Here is a 21200-nt window from a genome sequence, read left to right on the forward strand (position 1 = left end):
TGCACCCACCATCATTCAATCACAGCTGGTCAAGACCCCAGTCTAACACCCCATAGAAACCCTCCCCAGTCCCAGCCTCCTTAGTAACCTCCACCAAACCCTCCCTCCCACACACAAAGCCCTGCATTGATGAATCTGCTGGCATCCCTTCCTCTGTTCTTCCACATTCATGTTCTGACAGTGTCCCTTTATATTTCCTGCCAGCACTTAAGTAGAGGAAGAAAAAAAACATTTTCCTGCCTTTATTTGACTAGTCCTTTATGAGGCGATGCCGCCTGACCTCCACATTAATCAGCTTTCACTTTACTGAAATGACACCAGAGCCAGGAGGTAGTGAGGGCACAGACACCGGCAGCGTCGCCAATGGAACCCTCTCCCCTATATAAAATGCACTATTCCCCCAATGGAACCCTCTCCCCTATATAAAATGCACTATTCCCCCAATGGAAGCCTCTCCCCTATATAAAATGCACTATTCCCCCAATGGAACCCTCTCCCCTATATAAAATGCACTATTCCCCCAATGGAACCCTCTCCCCTATATAAAATGCACTATTCCCCCAATGGAACCCTCTCCCCTATATAAAATGCACTATTCCCCCAATGGAACCCTCTCCCCTATATAAAATGCACTATTCCCCCAATGGAACCCTCTCCCCTATATAAAATGCACTATTCCCCCAATGGAACCCTCTCCCCTATATAAAATGCACTATTCCCCCAATGGAACCCTCTCCCCTATATAAAATGCACTATTCCCCCAATGGAACCCTCTCCCCTATATAAAATGCACTATTCCCCCAATGGAACCCTCTCCCCTATATAAAATGCACTATTCCCCCAATGGAACCCTCTCCCCTATATGAAATGCACTATTCCCCCAATGGAACCCTCTCCCCTATATAAAATGCACTATTCCCCCAATGGAACCCTCTCCCCTATATGAAATGCACTATTCCCCCAATGGAACCCTCTCCCCTATATGAAATGCACTATTCCCCCAATGGAACCCTCTCCCCTATATGAAATGCACTATTCCCCCAATGGAACCCTCTCCCCTATATGAAATGCACTATTCCCCCAATGGAACCCTCTCCCCTATATAAAATGCACTATTCCCCCAATGGAACCCTCTCCCCTATATAAAATGCACTATTCCCCCAATGGAACCCTCTCCCCTATATAAAATGCACTATTCCCCCAATGGAACCCTCTCCCCTATATAAAATGCACTATTCCCCCAATGGAACCCTCTCCCCTATATGAAATGCACTATTCCCCCAATGGAACCCTCTCCCCTATATAAAATGCACTATTCCCCCAATGGAACCCTCTCCCCTATATAAAATGCACTATTCCCCCAATGGAACCCTCTCCCCTATATAAAATGCACTATTCCCCCAATGGAACCCTCTCCCCTATATGAAATGCACTATTCCCCCAATGGAACCCTCTCCCCTATATAAAATGCACTATTCCCCCAATGGAACCCTCTCCCCTATATGAAATGCACTATTCCCCCAATGGAACCCTCTCCCCTATATAAAATGCACTATTCCCCCAATGGAACCCTCTCCCCTATATAAAATGCACTATTCCCCCAATGGAACCCTCTCCCCTATATGAAATGCACTATTCCCCCAATGGAACCCTCTCCCCTATATAAAATGCACTATTCCCCCAATGGAACCCTCTCCCCTATATAAAATGCACTATTCCCCCAATGGAACCCTCTCCCCTATATGAAATGCACTATTCCCCCAATGGAACCCTCTCCCCTATATAAAATGCACTATTCCCCCAATGGAACCCTCTCCCCTATATAAAATGCACTATTCCCCCAATGGAACCCTCTCCCCTATATAAAATGCACTATTCCCCCAATGGAACCCTCTCCCCTATATAAAATGCACTATTCCCCCAATGGAACCCTCTCCCCTATATGAAATGCACTATTCCCCCAATGGAACCCTCTCCCCTATATAAAATGCACTATTCCCCCAATGGAACCCTCTCCCCTATATAAAATGCACTATTCCCCCAATGGAAGCCTCTCCCCTATATAAAATGCACTATTCCCCCAATGGAAGCCTCTCCCCTATATAAAATGCACTATTCCCCCAATGGAACCCTCTCCCCTATATAAAATGCACTATTCCCCCAATGGAACCCTCTCCCCTATATAAAATGCACTATTCCCCCAATGGAACCCTCTCCCCTATATAAAATGCACTATTCCCCCAATGGAACCCTCTCCCCTATATAAAATGCACTATTCCCCCAATGGAACCCTCTCCCCTATATAAAATGCACTATTCCCCCAATGGAACCCTCTCCCCTATATAAAATGCACTATTCCCCCAATGGAACCCTCTCCCCTATATAAAATGCACTATTCCCCCAATGGAACCCTCTCCCCTATATAAAATGCACTATTCCCCCAATGGAACCCTCTCCCCTATATGAAATGCACTATTCCCCCAATGGAACCCTCTCCCCTATATGAAATGCACTATTCCCCCAATGGGACCTGGTCAAAATAGTGCACTATAAAGAGAATAAAGGTGCAAAACTGTTACAGATCTGCTGTATATGCTGAAATAAAAAGTTTTATGTTTTGTTAAAAAAAAAAAATTAAAGCCCCTTTGTGGTTTCCAAATCGGTAGTTACAGTCTTGTCCGTACGGGAGTTGCAGCGATGGGACTCGGGAGAGGCGAAGTTCGAGAGCCATGCGTCCTCTGAAACACAACCCAACCAAGCCGCACTGCTTCTTGACACAATGCCCACCAATGGTGTTGGAGGAACTACCATACACCTGGCGACCATGTCAGCGTGCACTGCGCCCAGCCCGCCACTGGAGTTGCTGGTGCGGAATGGGACAAGAAGATTGTTGCCGGCCAAACCCCCCCTAACCCGGACGACGCTGGGCCAATTGTGCACCGCCCCTTTGGGCTCCCTGTCGCGGCCGGCTGCGAAAAATGGGTTTCTATGTGTATTGAGAAGACCATTTTATTGAGACCAGAAAAGCACTCTGATGAATGAGTTGATAGGCATACTATGCGATCGTTCCTCACTATTGTATCAAGAGCTACAACGCATCAGTGTCGCTTTTCTTCACTATTGACCATTTTACAGGTGTAAGGTGAAACACCTGGGGCGAACATCTTCCCTTTGCCCAAAATAAAAGGTTTTACCTTCTTTCTGCATATGCACAATGGAGGATGGAGTTCCTTGGTCTCTAAACCTCATTATTCTCAAAGTCATTTTTGGAGTGCTAGGTTTCTGAAATGTATTCAAAACAGTCTAAGCTCCTGCTAATCCCCAGTCATTCTGGCAGCACATTCTGGGGGGGAGGGGGGGGGGGAGACTCGCGCCACAATAAAGTCCTGAGGTTCCTTCCTGTGCATGCTAATTAAAAAGTCCCTTACAAAACCACTCGCCCTCCTGGTAATAGTATCAGTCCACTGTGAGAAGAGCAAATAGCAGAACTAGAAAATAAGAATAAAGAATGTTTGAGAGGGTGGTATAGGCAGACGACCAACAATGACACAAAAATATTTGTTCAGCTAGAACAGATACACCCAGTTCTCTAAACAAAACATTGGTAGCACTGGTGGTCCCAATTTAAAAATGTAGGAGCACCACATGAAATTAAGGAGCACCAGAAAATACATATATTTTTAAATTGATTGAGGTACAGCCTATATGAACTCAAGCTACTTTTGAAACACGTTGTGCCCTAGAAACTTCTCATCACTAAGCCCTGTGCAACTGGGTCCTGGACTTCCTGACAGGCCGACCACAAGTGAAGGGAGGCAACAACACCTCCGCCACACTGCTCCTCAACACAGGGGACCCACAGGGGCGGGTGCTCAGCCCCCTCCTGTATTCCCTGTTCACCCATGACTGAGTGGCCATGCACATCTCCAACTAAATCAAGTATACTGATGACACAACAGTGGTAGGCCTGATTACAAACAATGACTAGACGGCCTACAGGGAGGTGAAAGCCCTGGCGAAGTGGTGCCAGGAAAACCTTCCACTAAACTTAAAAACGAAGGAGCTGATTATGGACTACAGGTGAAAGCAGAGAGAGCACGCCCCCATCCGTGGGGCCGCAGTGGAGGGGGGGTCAAAAGCTTGACAACCTCAAAATGGTCCCTTCACACAGACAGTGTAGTGAAGGCACAACAGCCTTCACTACACCTCAGGAAGCTGAAGAAATTCATCTTGGCACCCAAGAACTCCACAAACTTCGACAGATGCACCATTGAGAGCTTCATGTTGGGCTGTATCACCACCTTGTACAACGTCTGCAACCGCAGGGGGTGGTGAGGTCAGGTCAACGCATCAGGGGCCACTGCCTATCCTCAAGGACATCTACATCACCTAGTGTCACAGGAAGTCCAAGAAGATCATGAAGGACCTCAGCCTCCTGAGCCACAGCCTGGTCACCGCGCTACCATCTAAAAAGGCAGAGACGGTACAGGAGAGTCACAGCTGGGACCAAGAGATTGAAGCCGTTTATCAATCTCCAGGCCATCAGCCATCACTAGCCGGCCCTCCACCCAGTACCCTACCCTGAACTAGTTACCGTTACTAGCCGGCTACCACAGTGTGCTCTACACTGCACCTTAAAGACTGCTTTGGTCTATGTACATACTGTTATTGAACACAAGTAACTTTAATAAATGTGTACGTGATCCTTCAATTATCTTAATTAAGTCTCTAAAGATGTTCTCATAATAAAAGGTCTACACATTCCTCAACTCGGCAGACAACAAAGTGGTTTGGATATTGTTTGGTGAATAAGAGTTTGAAAATTGACATTCAAACATACCGAGGATACAATAAAATAAATGTAACAATGAATAACCCTGAGCAGTACTGTTGAGGTAATCTAAAAAAAAAAATCAAAAAGGCACACTTCAGAGACAATATTAAGGGGACCCACTGTCAGTCCTCAGCTCCACGGCAAAGAGCAAAGCAGACTGCAGCGCCGAGAACACATGCAGACGCGTCAGCGCAACGAACTCTGCAACAGGCCACGAACAGTTCAGCTCAGTGCCGTCGGCAGCAGCACTATGCGCCGTTTTTGAAGCACAGTAATGTACGATAAGCAAGGATGCGACTGTCTCAGCAGCATGCCTAAAACACCTGAACAGCTCATTTGCATATACACAGACAACCACTTTTCTACAGTGAAAAAAACTTCTTAAATTTTTTTTTTTTAAAGACTACACATGAAACAGTGTCATACAAGTGATAACATTGTTAAGTGTTGCGGTATGCTATACAAACTTGAGGTATGAAAGGCACTAACATAGGCATTCGCTAACCATACAAGGACACTGCAGAGCTAGCTATTAACGCTGATTTACATGAAGTAAATGCATAATATAGTCAATAATCACTTTAACACCATTACCCATGGAGTTAATATAACCTATGAACTTATAAGAGCAATATAAACACCGCTCACAGAAGTAGTATTGCTTACCAACAGTACGAGTCAAAAGTGCACACCTACTCATTCAAGGATTTTTCACATTGTAGAATAATTGTGAAGACATCAAAACTACGAAATAACACATGGAATCATGTAGTAACCAAATCAAATGTATTTTATCTTTGAGATTCTTCAAAGTAGCCACCCTTTGCCTTGACAGCTTTACATGCTCTTGGCATTCTCTCAACCAGCTTTATGAGGTTTCAATTAACAGGTGTGCCTTGTTAAAAAGTTCATTTGTGGAATTTCTTTCCTTCTTAATGCGTTTGAGCCAATCAGTTGTGTTGTGACAAGGTAAGGGTGGTATACAGAAGATAGCCCTGTTTGGTTAAAGACCAAGACCATATTATGGCAAGAACAGCTCAAATAAGCAAAGAGAAATGACAGTCCATCATTACTTTAAGACATGAAGGTCAGTCAATCCAGAAAGTGTAAATCCCTTTGAACTTTTCTTCAAGTACAGTCGCAAAAACCATCAAGCGCTATGATGAAACTGGCTGTCATGAGGACCACCACAGGAAAGAAAAACCCAGAGTTATTTCTGCAGCAGAGGATAAGTTCATTAGTTAATACATTTTTTTAAAAATAATTATTTATTACAAAAAACACAAGGAAGGGGTAACATTAAATTATTAGAACATGAAGGACAAACAATACAGCATCAAGACACTATCAAACATGTATCAGTCTTTCCGCAACAGAGCCATCCTTGTGTGAGGGTGCGTGTGCATGATAGTGATATAAAATATATGTCATAGTTTCCTTTTTAATGATCACAATCTAGTGAAACGCGAACCCTCCAAGATCCCTCCACAGTTCCCCAATAGCTGTCCCTCAACCATTCGAGAAGCCCCCAAATATTTTTTTTTATTTTTTTTTTTTAAATACAATTAATTCCATTCCCCACCCAAGAACCCCCCAATGTACCAACAACCAAGAGAATGAACTAAAGAGAAAAAAAGAAAAGAAAACTGCAAACAATGCAAAAAAAACTAAGGACATCAAGGACAACTGAAATCATAACAGCAATGCCTACTTTATATGTTTGTGTGCATGTCTGGCACTATTACATGTATGTGTGTATTCATTAGAGTTACCAGCCTCAGAAACTGCAGCCCAAATAAATGCTACAGAGTAAGAGACACATTAACATCAACTGTTCAGAGGAGACTGCGTGAATCAGGCCTTCATGGTCAAATTGCTGCAAAGAAACCACTACTAAAGGACACCAATAAGAAGAAGAGACTTGCTTGGGCCAAGAAACAGACAGACCAGTGGAAATCTATCCTTTTGTCTGATGTGTCCAAATTGGAGATTTTTGGTTCCAACCTCCGTGTCTTTGTGAGACGCATAGTAGGTGAACGGATGATCGCCGCAGGTGTGGTTCCCACCGTGAAGCATGGAGGAGGAGGTAGTGTGATGGTGCTTTGCTGGTGACACTGATTTATTTAGAATTCAAGGACACTTAAGTAGCATGGCTACCACAGCATTCTGCAGCGATACGCCATCCCATCTCGCCACCAAGGCCGAAAGAGATGCAGGTAGAGAGGACATTGGGCGGGGTGCCTCGTAAGGTTCAGCCGATGGCGAGTGGGAAATCTGCCCTTACCATTAATATGACTTGACAACGTACAATCATTGGACAATCATTGGACGAGGTACGATCACGAATATCCAACCAACGGGACTTTAAAAAAAAGTACAATCTTATGTTTCACCGAATCGTGGCTGAATGACATGGAAAACATTCAGCTGGCGGGATATACACTGCACTGGTTAGAAAGAAGCGCACACTCCGGTAAGACTAGGGGGGCGGTCTGTGTATATTTCTAAACAACAGCTGGTGCACGAAATCTAAGGAAGTCTCCAGATTTTGCTCGCCTGAAGTAGAGTTGGTTGCATCACTGCCTGGTATGGCAACTGCTCGGCCTCCCTCCGACAGAGGGTAGTGCATACAGCCCAGTACGTCACTGGAGCCAAGCTTCCTGCCATCCAGGACCTCTACACCAGGCGGTGTCAGAGGAAGGCCCTAACAATTGTCAAAGACGCCAGCCATAGACTGTTCTCACTGCATGGCATGCGGTACCGGAGCACTAAGTCTAGGACCAAAAGGCCTCTCATCAGCCTTTACCCCCAAGCCATAAGACTCCTGAACATGTAATCAAAATGGCTACCCGGACTATTTGCATTGTATCCTGCCATCCCCTCTTCCCTCTTTTACGCTGCCGCTACTCTATTTATCATCTATGCAGTCACTTTATACCTACATGTACATATTCATATACATACCTCAATTAGCCCGATTAACCGATGCCCCCGCACATTGACTGTACCGGTACCACCTGTATATATCCTCACTACTGTTATTTTCACTGTCATTCTATTAGTTCTCTTCCCCCCCCCCCCCCTCTTTACTTATCTTACCTAATATCTATTTTTTTACTTACAAATTGCACTGTTGGTTAGGGCTTGTAAGTAAGCATTTCTCTGTAAGGTCTACACCTGTATTCGGCGCACGTGACAAAAAAACTTTTATTCGAATTATGATTTTTTTATTAATTACAAAAGTGAAAAGCTGAAATGCCTTGAGTCAATAAGTACTCAACCCCTTTGTTCTGGCAAGCCTAAATAAGTTAAGTAAAAATGTGCTTAACAAGTCACAGTACGTTGCATGGACTCTGTGTGCAATAATAGTGTTTAACATAATCTCTGTGCCACACACACACAAATATAATTGTAAGGTCCCTCAATCGAGCAGTGAATTTCAAACAGATTCAACCATAAAGACCAGGGAGGTTTTCCAATGCCTCGCAAATAAGGGGAATAATAATGGCACCTTGGTAGATAAAAATAGATTTTTAATAAAGAATTTCCCTTTAAGCATGGTGAAATTAATTACACTTTGGATGGTGTATCAATACATCCAGTCCCAAGAAAGATACAGGCATCCTTCTTCACTCAGTTGCCTGACAGGAAGGAAACCGCTCAAGGATTTCACCATGTGCCCAATGGTGACAAACAGTTAATGGCTGTGATAGGAGAAAGGTTAGTATACAATGTCATCCTCAGTTAACTGACAGAGTAAAAAGGAAACCTGTGCAGAATAAAACTACTCCAAAACATGCATCCTGTTTGCAACAAGGCACTAAAGTAATACTGCAAAAAAATGTGGCAAAGAAATGAGCTTTTTGTCCTGAACACAAAGTGTTTTGTTTAGGGCAAATCCAATACAACACTTTAGAGTACCACTCCCCATATTGTCAAGCATAGTGGTGGCTGCAACATGTTATGGGTATGATTGTAATCATTTAGGACTGCAGAGTTTTACAGGATAAAGAAAATAAATTATTACGCAAAATCCTATAAGAAAACCTGGTTCAGTCTGGCTTCCACCAGACACCGGGAGATTAATTCACCTTTCAGCAGGACATTAACCTAAAGCCCAAGACAAAATCTACACTGGATTTGCTTACCAAGACAGTGAATGTTCCTGCGCTACAGAGTTACAGTTCTGACTTATCTGCTTGACAAATCTATGGCAAGACCTGAAAATGGTTATCTAGCAATGATCAACAACCAAGCTACCCTCAAGTGTCTGACATGATCAACTGATGTTTGATGAAAAGCATACCGTTACATGCTGTACAACTGATGGAACTAAAATGTGGAATAAATTGGAAATGTAGTTATGACTACGCTCTTCAAGAGGTGACGATAATAAAACCAAATAGTTAACATTTATTTAACAATCCCTTGAAAACGGCACGTAGTTGTCGATGGTTTTAGCGGAGCTGGGAGTGTCCTTGCCTCCCAGCAGCCAAATGGAACGTTCTGAACCAGTGACATTTTATTAATAACGACCTATCGGAAAATAAAAATGTTGCGGCGGTAATACAGGTAAAATCTTTTGACCTGGTTTGGATAGAAACGAGACATTTTCACTGTAGGAATAGTGCAACCATGACGATGTTGAATCTACACTCGCGTTTTTCTCTAGGGCACTCGGAAACAACGGTACAGCGAAGCCTCGTCATTACAACTCCTGGTCACACAGAGCATTACCAATTTAGAGCCCTGGCTACACCAGCAAGACTAGATAAGCGCTTTTCCTGTTTTACATTGGAAGCATCTCCTGGAGTGTCTTTACCAGTGGATGTCCTTTAGGGTCGAGCTGGGATCAAGCCCCTACTCTCCAGAGGACAGGGCCAGCGGGTCCACACAGACAGGGCAGATCTTTCCCACAGCCCCTCTTTCTACATGCACAGAGCAGAAAGAGATGGTAGAGCAGAGCATTAAAGCAGACTTATGAAGCTCTCCCTCGCTCTTCTGTACTTTTTTTTTTACACTTTTAACCCAAATAAACAAATGAAAAAGGTTATTTTCTCCTCAAACCATTTAATGATTTCCCTACTTAATTTCACTCTTTCAAGCTCTGGTGAAACTGACAAATAGGAGAGATGCAAGTGTACAAGCCACAACCAAATACCATTTTAAAATGGACTGCTGCTATATTTATTCCTCCAAAAAATGGTCCATTTGCTATTTCATATTTAAAATCAACAACAATGCTACATTATGGTTCACTGTAGGGCACCATTGTGGTAGTCCAGAACTTGAACTGTCTGTGGCAACGTACCTGCTCTCATGCAGGTGTGGACTTGGGCAGGAGACCGACACATTCCAAATTCAGCTGCAGTGTGGTGTCTGGGCTGATGGACAGACACACCCGTGCCTGTGTTTACCCTCCCAGGATGGCCCTGCAGTGATTATAATTAAGCAGCTCTTATTCGTGGACATAATCAAAGCAGGGCAGGGCCCAGCAGGGTTAATCTTCCATACAGCAGGGACCAGGAGATGGTTCACTGCTGATTTGATCTAGTGGTTTGGTCATTGTCTCAGGTTGCAACCAGACATAAAACACCACAAGAAACATTTGCATTTTAATTTTCCGTTGTAAAACATTTTGCTTCAGCGAGCCCTAAATGAATACAACACTAAGCACAGATGTTGACTGTTCTGCATGGTGAGGGACTAAAAGATGTGCTGCTGAGATTTCAATCCACTGACTAGCAGGTCATGGGGGATGTAATTAAGATCAATCCAGGCCACTGCCTGAAGTTGTCAACTGCAGAGATCATCTTGGGTAAAGTCCTCAGGAAAAGGTGTTAGGGCACAGTGACTGACTGCACTAACACCGCTGATTGTAGCCAGTGTCATCCTCAGATTGGGGTGGAGGGGGGATCAGCCAGGGAATTTACAGTATTTCCCCCCCCCCCAAAAAATGGTTTGTTCATTTCTCGATGCAGAGGGATTTCAGTGTAATTGCTCTATGTTTATGCACTGTGGGGTGGGTTGGAGGGGGGGGGGGGGGGGGGGGGCAAGGGAGGCAGATTAATGGTTAGTCAACATGTCACAGTGGAACAGGCCCACTATTATTCTATTACACATCACCACCTAAGATCCCTGCACTGAGGGGAATAATGAATAATGCCATGAAATCTTGTTTAAAAACCATTTCTGGCACAGACGTCATCTTGTGTCTGACTGCGAAGAGATGATTGAAAGCATGCCCTGGCATCGCATTTCAGTACATACCATCACTATATCACAGGGCTATGGAAATACAAGAATAACACTGGACAAAATAAACAAAGAACACTTTATATAGTACGGTTAATAGAAAGAGCCAGCAATTCTCCTTTAGGCTGAAGTTAATTTTCATTTTTGACATATTGATTTTTATTCTGTGTTTTTTTATTAACTGGAGGGAACTTGTCAAATAACACCAAATTATTTTGAAAAAAAACATAAGACTACAACAACACAGTACTTCATAATTCCCTAGCTAGTAACCCCCATAGACACATATTTCCTATCCTTCATAAACTTCTATATTTAACCCAAGACAGCTAACAATCAAAAAAGCCTTAACACAGTCCTGGGGCTATGCTGTGTGTGCTGGGGCTGGCCAGACAAAGACCTAAAGAGTTATTCCCTTTCGCAGGAGGGAGAGGAGACCAGTGCCAAGGGTTTATTGAAGGAGCATACCAAGCAAGTAGGACAGGGGGAAGAAGCACAGCTCTGCCCCCACCCCTCAGCCTAGCAGGTGTCAGCCAGGAGCATAAAGAGGCATTCACTCTGGACCTGGCCTCCCTCTCGCACTACACAGGCAGTCACATCACAGCAACCTTTACCCACAGCACTGACTGACTTTCATCTCCCCAGTAAGATACTGTACTTTGATCAATCCATCAAACTACAGAGCAGCAGAGTGTGGTGTTAATGTAGTTTATTTATTCATCCAAATGTGCATGCAAGTTGAGGCAATTTAATAAAATCGACATGATTTTGCTTTTAGGTCAGACATTTACAATATTATTGGAGTAGATGGCCAGCTACGTAGACACTGGCTCATAGTAATAGGTGGCTTTTCTTTCTATCATTTTCAAGGATGAACCTCTTTAGGCGAGGTCCCCCTTATAACCGCCAAGGGCTAAAGCACTTGCTTGATGCAGGATTCATTCCAAATCCAATCCTGTCTGTAACATGCGCCGAATACAACAGGTGTTGTACCGTGAAATGCTTACTTACAAGCACTAAACCAACAATGCCGTTCAAGAAAGAGTTGATAAAATATTTACTAAATAAACTAACAAAATTAAATATCAAAAAGTAACATAACGATGCTATATACAGGGGGTACCAGTACCGAGTCAATGTCCTGCACAAATCAATTCCATTACACATTCTATGAAGCCTCTCAAAAATAGTTGCTGTTTGGCACTACCATTTTCCCAGGAATGGACTTACCATTAAGCAATAGCTACAGAAGGATACAAAAAAATGATACAGAGTTACAGATTCACGTCAGAGTAGGATTCATACAGGCTATTCAGCACAGTATCCACCACCAGACTTAACGCTATATGAGAAAGTAGGCTAAATAAATGGACTATACAAAACGTAGCATAAAATGCAATGCAAGAGGCAATGCTTGTGATCCTTTAAGAACAAGAAAAAAACGACAGCTTACGTTTGAACACCACTGCAGAAGCTTCAGGTATCTTCCCAATTAAGTAGCATAGTTGTGTTTGGGGGTAACTTGAAAAGAACTAGGGCCTATCACTCACAGCCTCCCAATGCATTGTGGAAAAGTGAGCAAAGAAATCTACTATATTTAGAGCCAAAACGAGTATAAATAACATCCTGGCATTTAAACCATTTTACATTTTCTAAATGTTGCATACTATTGAACATCCTATTTTCGCATACTGAGAATGCATCATTGCGTTGTTTCCCGCTATTCGTTGATTTCGGTAAAGCATCCCCATTACTAATTGATCAACTGACCACAAGGGTGTGTTCTCGGGACCTCTACTGTACTCCCTGTTCACCCATGACTGCGTGGCCATGCACGCCTCCAACTAAATCCTCAAGTTTGCAGACACTACTACAGTGGCAGGCCTGATTACCAACAACGACGAAACGGCCTTCATGGTGGAGGTGAGGGCCCTCGGAGTGTGGTGTTAGAAAAATAACCGCTCACTCAACGACAACAAAACAAAGGAGATGATCGTGGACTACAGGAAACGGAGGGAGCACCCTCCCCCATCCACGGGACAGTAGTGAAGGTGGATTGTTCCTTGGCGTACACATCACGGACAAACTGAAAATGGCCCACACACACACAGCGTGGTGAAGGCTGCGCAACAGAGCCTCTTCAACCTCAGGAGGCTGAAGAAATTTGGCTTGTCACCTAAAAACACAAACCTTTACAAATGCACAATCGATAGCATCCTGTCGTTCTGCATCACCCCCCGGTAAGGCAATTGCACCACCTTCAACCGCAAGGCTCTCCAGAGGGTAGTGAGGTCTGCACAGTGCATCAACGGGGGCAAACTACCTGCCCTCCAGGACACCTACAGCACCTGATGTCACAGGAAGGCTAAAAAGATCATCAAGGACAACAACCACCCAAGCCACTGCCTGTTCACCCCGCTAACATCCAGAAGGCGAGGTCAGTAGAGGTGCATCAAAGCTGGGACAGAGAGACTGAAAAACAGCTTCCATCTCAAGGCCATCAGACTGTTAAACAGCCATCACTAACCGAGTGGCTGCTGCCAACATACTCAAATCTCTTGTAACTTTTATAAATGGATTTAATAAAAAGGTATCACTAGTCACTTTAAATAAAAGGCACTTTAATGTTTTCATACCCTACAATACTCATCTCATATGTATATATACTGTATTCTATACCATCTACTGCATCTTGCCTATGCCGCACGCCATCGCTCGTCCATATATTTATATGTACATATTCTATTCATCCCTTTACATTTGTGTTTATAAGGTAGTTGTTGTGAATTTGTTAGACATTACTGCATAGTCGGAACTAGAAGCACAAACATATATGCTAACCATGTGTGATCAACAAAATTTGATAACTCGGCCACCTTCCCCATTCAACATTCACAGTACTTCAAAATAGCTGTCGCCAAGTAGGCCACGCGTGGGAGATCACACTGAGCATTAGGGTTCTCTTTTCTATCTCAATTAGAACTTCTTCACAGCCCAGGCTGAAAGACCATTCTAATGTGAATCAAGTAGTCTCATTATAACCCGGACACTGATGCAGTCATAACGTTCCCACTGAACAGCATATAGCCTATCGAAATCAAAACAAGGTAAATAGAATATTTAGTAAATCAGGGATGATACAACCGACAGCTGCATCAATGGAGTAAATATTAATAGAATCACCTTGACAAAGTGAAACATAGTAGGCCTATGTGGGATGAGATATCACTGGGTCAGATATGGCAGCTGAATACTGACAGATGCCTTGACAGGAGCTAGGCATTGTGTTGTCAAATCTGGCAGACTTAGGATCCATGGAAGCCAAGTCTCCAGGATATTGTCACTCACTGCTAGATATACGGCAAACAACAAAAACAATAATTTTGCTGATGGGTCCTTTTGGAGAAATGATTAATGTAGCACATGCTTATCTATTAAATAAATAGACAGCACTCGAGTTGAACCAATAACATCCATCCATTGTTGGTTGCATACGAGTACTCTAATCCATGTGTAGAACTTGTGACAGACATAAAAAAATAAAAACACTGTCATTTCCATGCATTTGGAGTAGTCACATTGCACATACAGTGGGTCCGAAATGATTGACACCCTTGATAAAGATGAGCAATAATGACTGTATAAAATAATTCAAATAAACAAAAAAAAAGCTGAAAAAAAGGGAAATTACGTTATACAAATTGCTCAGAGAATTTTTTTAACAAGAAATAAACAAATCTAATAAAGTTAGGGGTCAAAATTGACACCTCTAAACATTTGTTTAAGTAGTCAAAAGTTCAGTATTTGGTCCCATTTTCCTAGCACGCAATGACTACATCCAGCTTGTGACTCCAAACATGTTGGATGTATTTGCAGTTCGTTTTGGTTGCGTTTCAGATTATTCCCCCCCCTCAATAGAAATTAAAATAATTCTGAACGAAGCGTGAATAATGATGAGTAAGTTAGATGGCCAAAGATCATGCCCCCAAGACATGCTAACCTCCCATGTTATTGGTAATGGAGCGAGGTTAGCATGTCTTGGTGCCATTGCTTAATTTGAGCCGGATCCTGCACCTCTCCGTTTTGGACTGCTTGGTTCCGGCACCTATTTGGCCAGATCCGGTACCTCAAGTCATGAACAATTATTTTCACAGAATAGATCAAATTTCAGAAGACTTCCCTCCACATTTTTTGGGGGGGCAGGAGAATTAACAAAAAGATGAAAAAGTAGATTTTCAGCCCGGGCCTAATATTCTAAGAGTTGATTTGGGTTGGGCCGGCCTGGGTTTACGCAACATTGTAACCTGTTGGAGACCAAAGCGTGTCTGTGTGAGAAACGTGCCAGTATCTCTCACATAACTAAAATGAGATTCACTTTCTACGATCCCTCTCTGCTCTGATAGACATGAGCCTGCAAGTCATCTCTCCAGTGTTGCACTTCATTTATTTCCTGATAGAATTATGGCCGCGCGAAGGGTTCTGAAGGAACAGCAGCACCCCTTATGAATTGAAATACAGTGCATTCTGAAAATATTTAGACCCCTTGACTTTTTCCACATTGTTACATTACAGGCTATTCTAAAAAATAAAAAAGGTTTATTTTTTTATTAAATCCCCCCAATCAATCTACACACAATACCCCATAACGACAAAACAAAAACAGGTTTAGACACATTTGCAAAAGTATTACAAATAAAACATTTACATAAGTACTCATACGCTTTACTCAGTACTTTGTTGAAGCAACCTGTGGCTCAGTTGGTAGAGCATGGTGTTTGCAACGCCAGGGTTGTGGGTTTGATTCCCACGGGGGGGGCCAGTACGGGGGGGAAAAAGTATGAATTGAAATGTATACATTCACTACTGTAAGTCGCTCTGGATAAGAGCGTCTGCTAAATGACTAAAATGTAAATGTAATTAGACTTGAGTCTTCTTGGGTATGTCACTACAAGCTCGGCACATCTGTATTTGGGGAGTTCCTCACATTGTTCTCTGCAGATCCTGACAAGCGCTGTCAGGTTGGATGGGGAGTGTCGATTGCATAGCTATTTTCAGGTCTCTCCAGAGATGTTCAATTGGGTTGAAGTCCCTACAGCATGATGCTGCCACCACCAAGGACATTCAGAGACTTGTCCCGAAGCCACTCTTGCGTTGTCTTGGCTGTGTGCTTTGGGTCGCTGTCCTGTTGGAAAGTAAACCTTTCTCCCAGTGTGAGGTCCTGGGCACTCTGGAGCAGGTTTTCATCAAGGATCTCTGTACTTTGCTCCGTTCATCTTTCCCTTGATCCTGACTAGTCTCCCAGTCCCTGCCGCTGAAAAACAGCCCTACAGCATGATGCTGCCACCACGCGTCACCGTAGGGATGGTTTCCTCAATCTTGGTTTCATCAGACCAGAGAATCTTGTTTCTCATGGTCAGAGTCCTTTAGTTACAAGCTGGCTGTCATGTGCCTTTTACTGAGGAGTGGCTTCCGTCTGGCCACTCTACCATAAAGGCCTGATTGGTGGGGTGCTGCAGAGATGGATGTCCTTCTGGAATGCTCTCCCATCTCTACAGAGGAACTGAAGAGCTCTGTCAGAGTGACCATCAGGTTCTTGGTCACCTCCCTGACCAAGGCCCTTCTCCCACCGACTGCTCGTTTACCTAGGTTATTTTACCTAGGTTATTTCATACATTTTAGAATAAGGGTGTAACATAAAATGTGGAAAAAGGTAAGGGGTCTGAATACTTTCCGAATGCACTATACATTTGCCAAACACCACGAGAAGGCTTATAATTTATCCATAAAGGATCAATAGCTTATTTTTTAAAATAGCCTAGTCGTGGATTGTAGCCCAATAACAAGGAATAGCCTAGTCGGGAATGCGCAGCAAATCAGTCAATGAAAAAACAGCACACAGACCAACAGGCCATTCACAATATTTCAAATACAACCGAGGGAAAACACAGGTTGCAAAGCAAATGGCTCCTGCTGAAAATAGAACACTATGCTGTAGGCTACCAAAATATTTGATAAAATTCTAAATATTGTTTTACAAAAGACAGATCGGCTTTTGGCATGAGCTCATCAGCCATCACCAGCAAGTCAGCTGAGCATCATTGGGTGAGTCAGTTAAACTGTAAAGCATTTTTTAGGACTATAATTTCGTCATAATGTAGCCTTCAATATCGGTTTCCACACATAGGCTATTGATGGAGTCCAGACAAGGTCGTTTTTATTTCGCTCAGATTTTCAGTGTCAAAGTAGCTTGCCATTTTGATAATTTGTGCGGTATTAAAAAAGATTCAGCCAAAGTCTCTAGTCATGTAAAATGAAGTAAAATTGCATGAGACGCATTTATTAAAAACCGCACATTTTTCCCAGTACCTAGGCTACACATTTTTTTTTTTTTATTCAATAAAGTGCCTCTACTCTATGACACCAGCAAATGTGCGATGACATGTTAAGCACTGTTTGGGGGTATGATCTTAGGCCCTCTAACATTCTCACTCATTATTCAGAATGATCTGTAATCATGGTAGCATCCACATTGACATAGAAGTGTTTAGGAACATTCTATTCTTATTTACAATAAAAATAAAATGACAACACATTATGCATCATTCATTTCTATTCGGCACAAAATCTGAAACAACCAAAAACTGCAAATGCACCCAAAAAGTTTGTAGAGTCACAAGCTTGATGTAGTCATTGTGTGCTAAGAATATAGGACAAAATACTTAACTTGCAAATGCTTTATTTATAAAAATATTTAGGGGTAGCAATCATTTTGAAGCCTACCATTGATCTTGTTAAAAGAACATCTATTTCTCTGAGCAATTGTATTCGTATAAAACAATGTCCCCATTTGTTTTAGCATATAATGTAGCTCAGTATTTGAATTATTTATTTTATATCATTACTGCTCATCTTTATTAAGGGTGTCAATAATTTCAGACTATAAATCTATGAGAATTTCTTACATTTTAATACTGAGAGCACGACCTTGTGATTGACTGCAAAAGCTATTTATATTCATTCATACATACAACACTGCATGGCCAATAAATGTCTATTCCATCAAACTGAATCGCTTTTCTCTACAGCAGTAACATCAACAGAATTGAACACATCAAATACCTCTATGGCGATACGCACGCATTTCATTATATTAGGCCTATCAGTGTTCATAAAGAGTGTTCAGGCCTCAAGAGGAGAGCCACATAAGAGGGAATAAACCCCCTCACAAATAATTCGAGCAGCAACTCGCAAGTGCCCCCTATTCCATACTGGGTAATTACAAGAGAAGAAATTAGACTCCATGGATACACACTCACTCAATAAGGAAAAACAAAAGTAGAGGGAAATGATTGACAGTTCAAGCCACAGCAGCAAAAAATATGAAAATAAATAAAATAAAAACACACATTAATGTGTTACATCTTGGAAAAACTGAGGTCCTAAGGCATCTCAAAAATACCATGGCAGGTGTCCTGTGGCGAATATGACATATCCTGCTGCTCATCTTTCATAAAGTCAATACCAACATCATGCCATAAAATATGTTATTGTTAAATAAGATGATTGATTACGCCTATCAACTTTACATTATTATCCGTCTAATAAATATCCAAAGTTTACCACCACATTTGTTACTATAAATAAAGTCACTTCACTGTATTTTGCATTGCCAAAGGTTAGCATGAAAACATTATTATTTAGAATTATTGCAAAGATGGTAAAGGTAACTGCCAAAATAAAGTTAACATGAGTAAATACAGGAAACAAAGTATATTGAAAGCAGGTGCTTCCACACAGGTGTGGTTTCTGAATTAACATCCCACGCTTTGGGTCACCTTTAAAAATGCCTAGTCCCCCATTATTTTGGCTATCATGGCTAAAGAGATCTGTGATAATTTTTCACTAATTGGTCATTTGACCAATTAGATCAGCTCTGAAAAATGTGTGATTAGTCAAAAGACCAATTAATGGAAAAAGATCTGAATTCAGCTGCCCGTGTAAACACAGCCAAATGAGCATTGGGGATTTAAAGGTTGTGCATCTGTCACCAGATCAACACTTGTGGGAGATTCTGGAGCAGCACCCGAGACACCATCAACAACAAAAAATAATTATGCAATTCGTCGTGGTAGAATGGTGACCCATCCCGCCAATAGAGTTCTAAACACTTGTAGAATATATGCCAAGGAGCATTGAAGCGGTTCTGGCGACTCGTGGTGGCCCAACGCCCTATTAAGACACTATGTTTGCAGTTACCTGTAGGTAGCCTATTGTTAGTGCCACGGGCAGACTGAGGCACTTAACTTTTCCACAATAGATGACTTGTGTGCTCTTATATATGCAGAATCAGGAGGCAGTGAACTACATATCCTTTTTTGTAGGTTATATTCATTAAACACACGACATGGGTTTGCATACTTTATGAAACATTAGTCATTCAAGGGGACAAATCTGTGGCTAACGTTACTCTATTGCAATATATAGATGTCGTTAGACTACTCAAATAATTTGTTAATCGAATGCATTTTACATAAAATATACATTTTACTAGTCTACAATTGAGTGCCATCAAAGAACACCAACTCCGTAAAATCCCCACCACACTGGCACACAAATCCTTCTATAACCATTGAAAAGCGTTTGCGTCGCGTGTAGCCTACGACTACGTAGGAATAATATATTGTTTGTTCGGGCTGATAAAATGAAAATACTCGTATCAAATTGACGTTTACTTAACCAAAAATCATTATAGCACATTGATACGTTACATTATAGCGGCTCTTACCTTCTCTTCCTCCCTTCCACTGGAGTTTAGGGATAGCACGCAGGAGCAGGGTAAACTTAGCGATGCAATCACCAGATGGTTCCTCGCGTTGATGAAATCACCTGACACTTCTATTCTTCTCCGTCGTCTTTGAATTGCACCTCAAATAACGTCGACAACACTTAATATACATTTATAACCAATCCGAAAAATGATTTCTTCTCTTTTCAGTATTATTTGTAGCAAACGACAGGGCTACAGTTATTCTCGTACGGTGCCCGAGAATAATACTGTGTAGTCTGTGATTTGCTTAGCTAATACTTATTTGCTCAATATCTGGACGGTAATAGGGGCCAAATCAACAACCTGTGGTGAAATGTTTCCTTCCATTAAAAAAAAAAAATCAGTCCGTTATTTATTTAATAGGAATTAAGACAAGTTAGTCTATTGGTAAATAGCCTGCCCCCCTCTCCATTTAAAGCCCGAAACAAAAAGTAATGTGAAAAGTCGCAAACTTTCAATATCCTAGCGTAGAAAATGAGTTTCGATAGCAAATAGTATACCCTACTTCAAGAGAAAAGAATTGCCTGGCCAAACTGATCTATCAAATAACAAACAGCGTCAGTACAACAAAACTATCAGAACAAACGTCAATTGAATCCCGCCCCTATCGCAGGGCCTTCGAGGAAATATTTATTTTGATTGGGTGAACGTACTTAGTATCTCCAACGTGGTTGGTTTAAAATCCGTCTATCTTTGCATAATGTCAGCGGTAAATTCAAATATGCGGCCATTTATACTAAGCTTCCTACTTTGACCAAATTAACTCACCTGAACATGATCAAATTCATAATTTGTATGTATGAAGGTAGACCTTGGCTACCATTGACATACGTTGTTGTAGGCTATATTCAGTAAACACACGACATGGAACAAAGTCGAGTTCGCTAGAGGCGTGGATGGATGGTTTAGGCCTATGCTCAGCTCCTCATGGGGGATGGTCCTATAACAGCATGAGAACAAATTGACCACCATAGTCCCTGTGCCCAAGAACACTAAGGTAACCTGGCTAAATGACTATAGACCCATAGCACTCACATCTGTTGCCATGAAGTGCTTTGAAAGGCGGGTCATGGCTCACATCAACACCATCATCCCAGAAACCCTAGACCCACAACAATTTGCATACCGCTCCATCACATCCACAGATTATACAATCCCTATTGCACTCCACACTGCCCTTTCCCACCTGGACAAAAGGAAAACCTACATGAGAATGCTGTTCATTGACTACAGCTCAGCGTTCAACACTATAGTGCCCTCCAAGCTCATCACTAAGCTAAGGAT

General features: G+C 42.2%; 1 protein-coding gene across 19 annotated transcripts in view; it reads right to left on the reverse strand.

Annotated features, from left to right (window-relative positions):
• Nucleotides 1-20471, reverse strand: part of arvcfb (ARVCF delta catenin family member b) — a 253349-nt gene extending 232878 nt beyond the window's left edge. For 8 of the 19 annotated variants that reach the window (XM_082968493.1, XM_082968490.1, XM_082968495.1 and 5 more), the window contains exon 1: nucleotides 19875-20471. The gene's annotated coding sequence lies outside the window, so the exon portion shown is untranslated. The remainder of the gene's footprint in view (nucleotides 1-19874) is intronic. The other 11 variants (XM_082968501.1, XM_014170908.3, XM_082968496.1 and 8 more) reach the window with 3 other exon arrangements.
• Nucleotides 20472-21200: the final 729 nt, after the last annotated feature.

This window comes from Salmo salar, chromosome 24, assembly GCF_965601325.2.
Source record: "Salmo salar chromosome 24, fSalSal1, whole genome shotgun sequence".
Classification (NCBI taxonomy): Eukaryota; Metazoa; Chordata; class Actinopteri; order Salmoniformes; family Salmonidae; genus Salmo; species Salmo salar.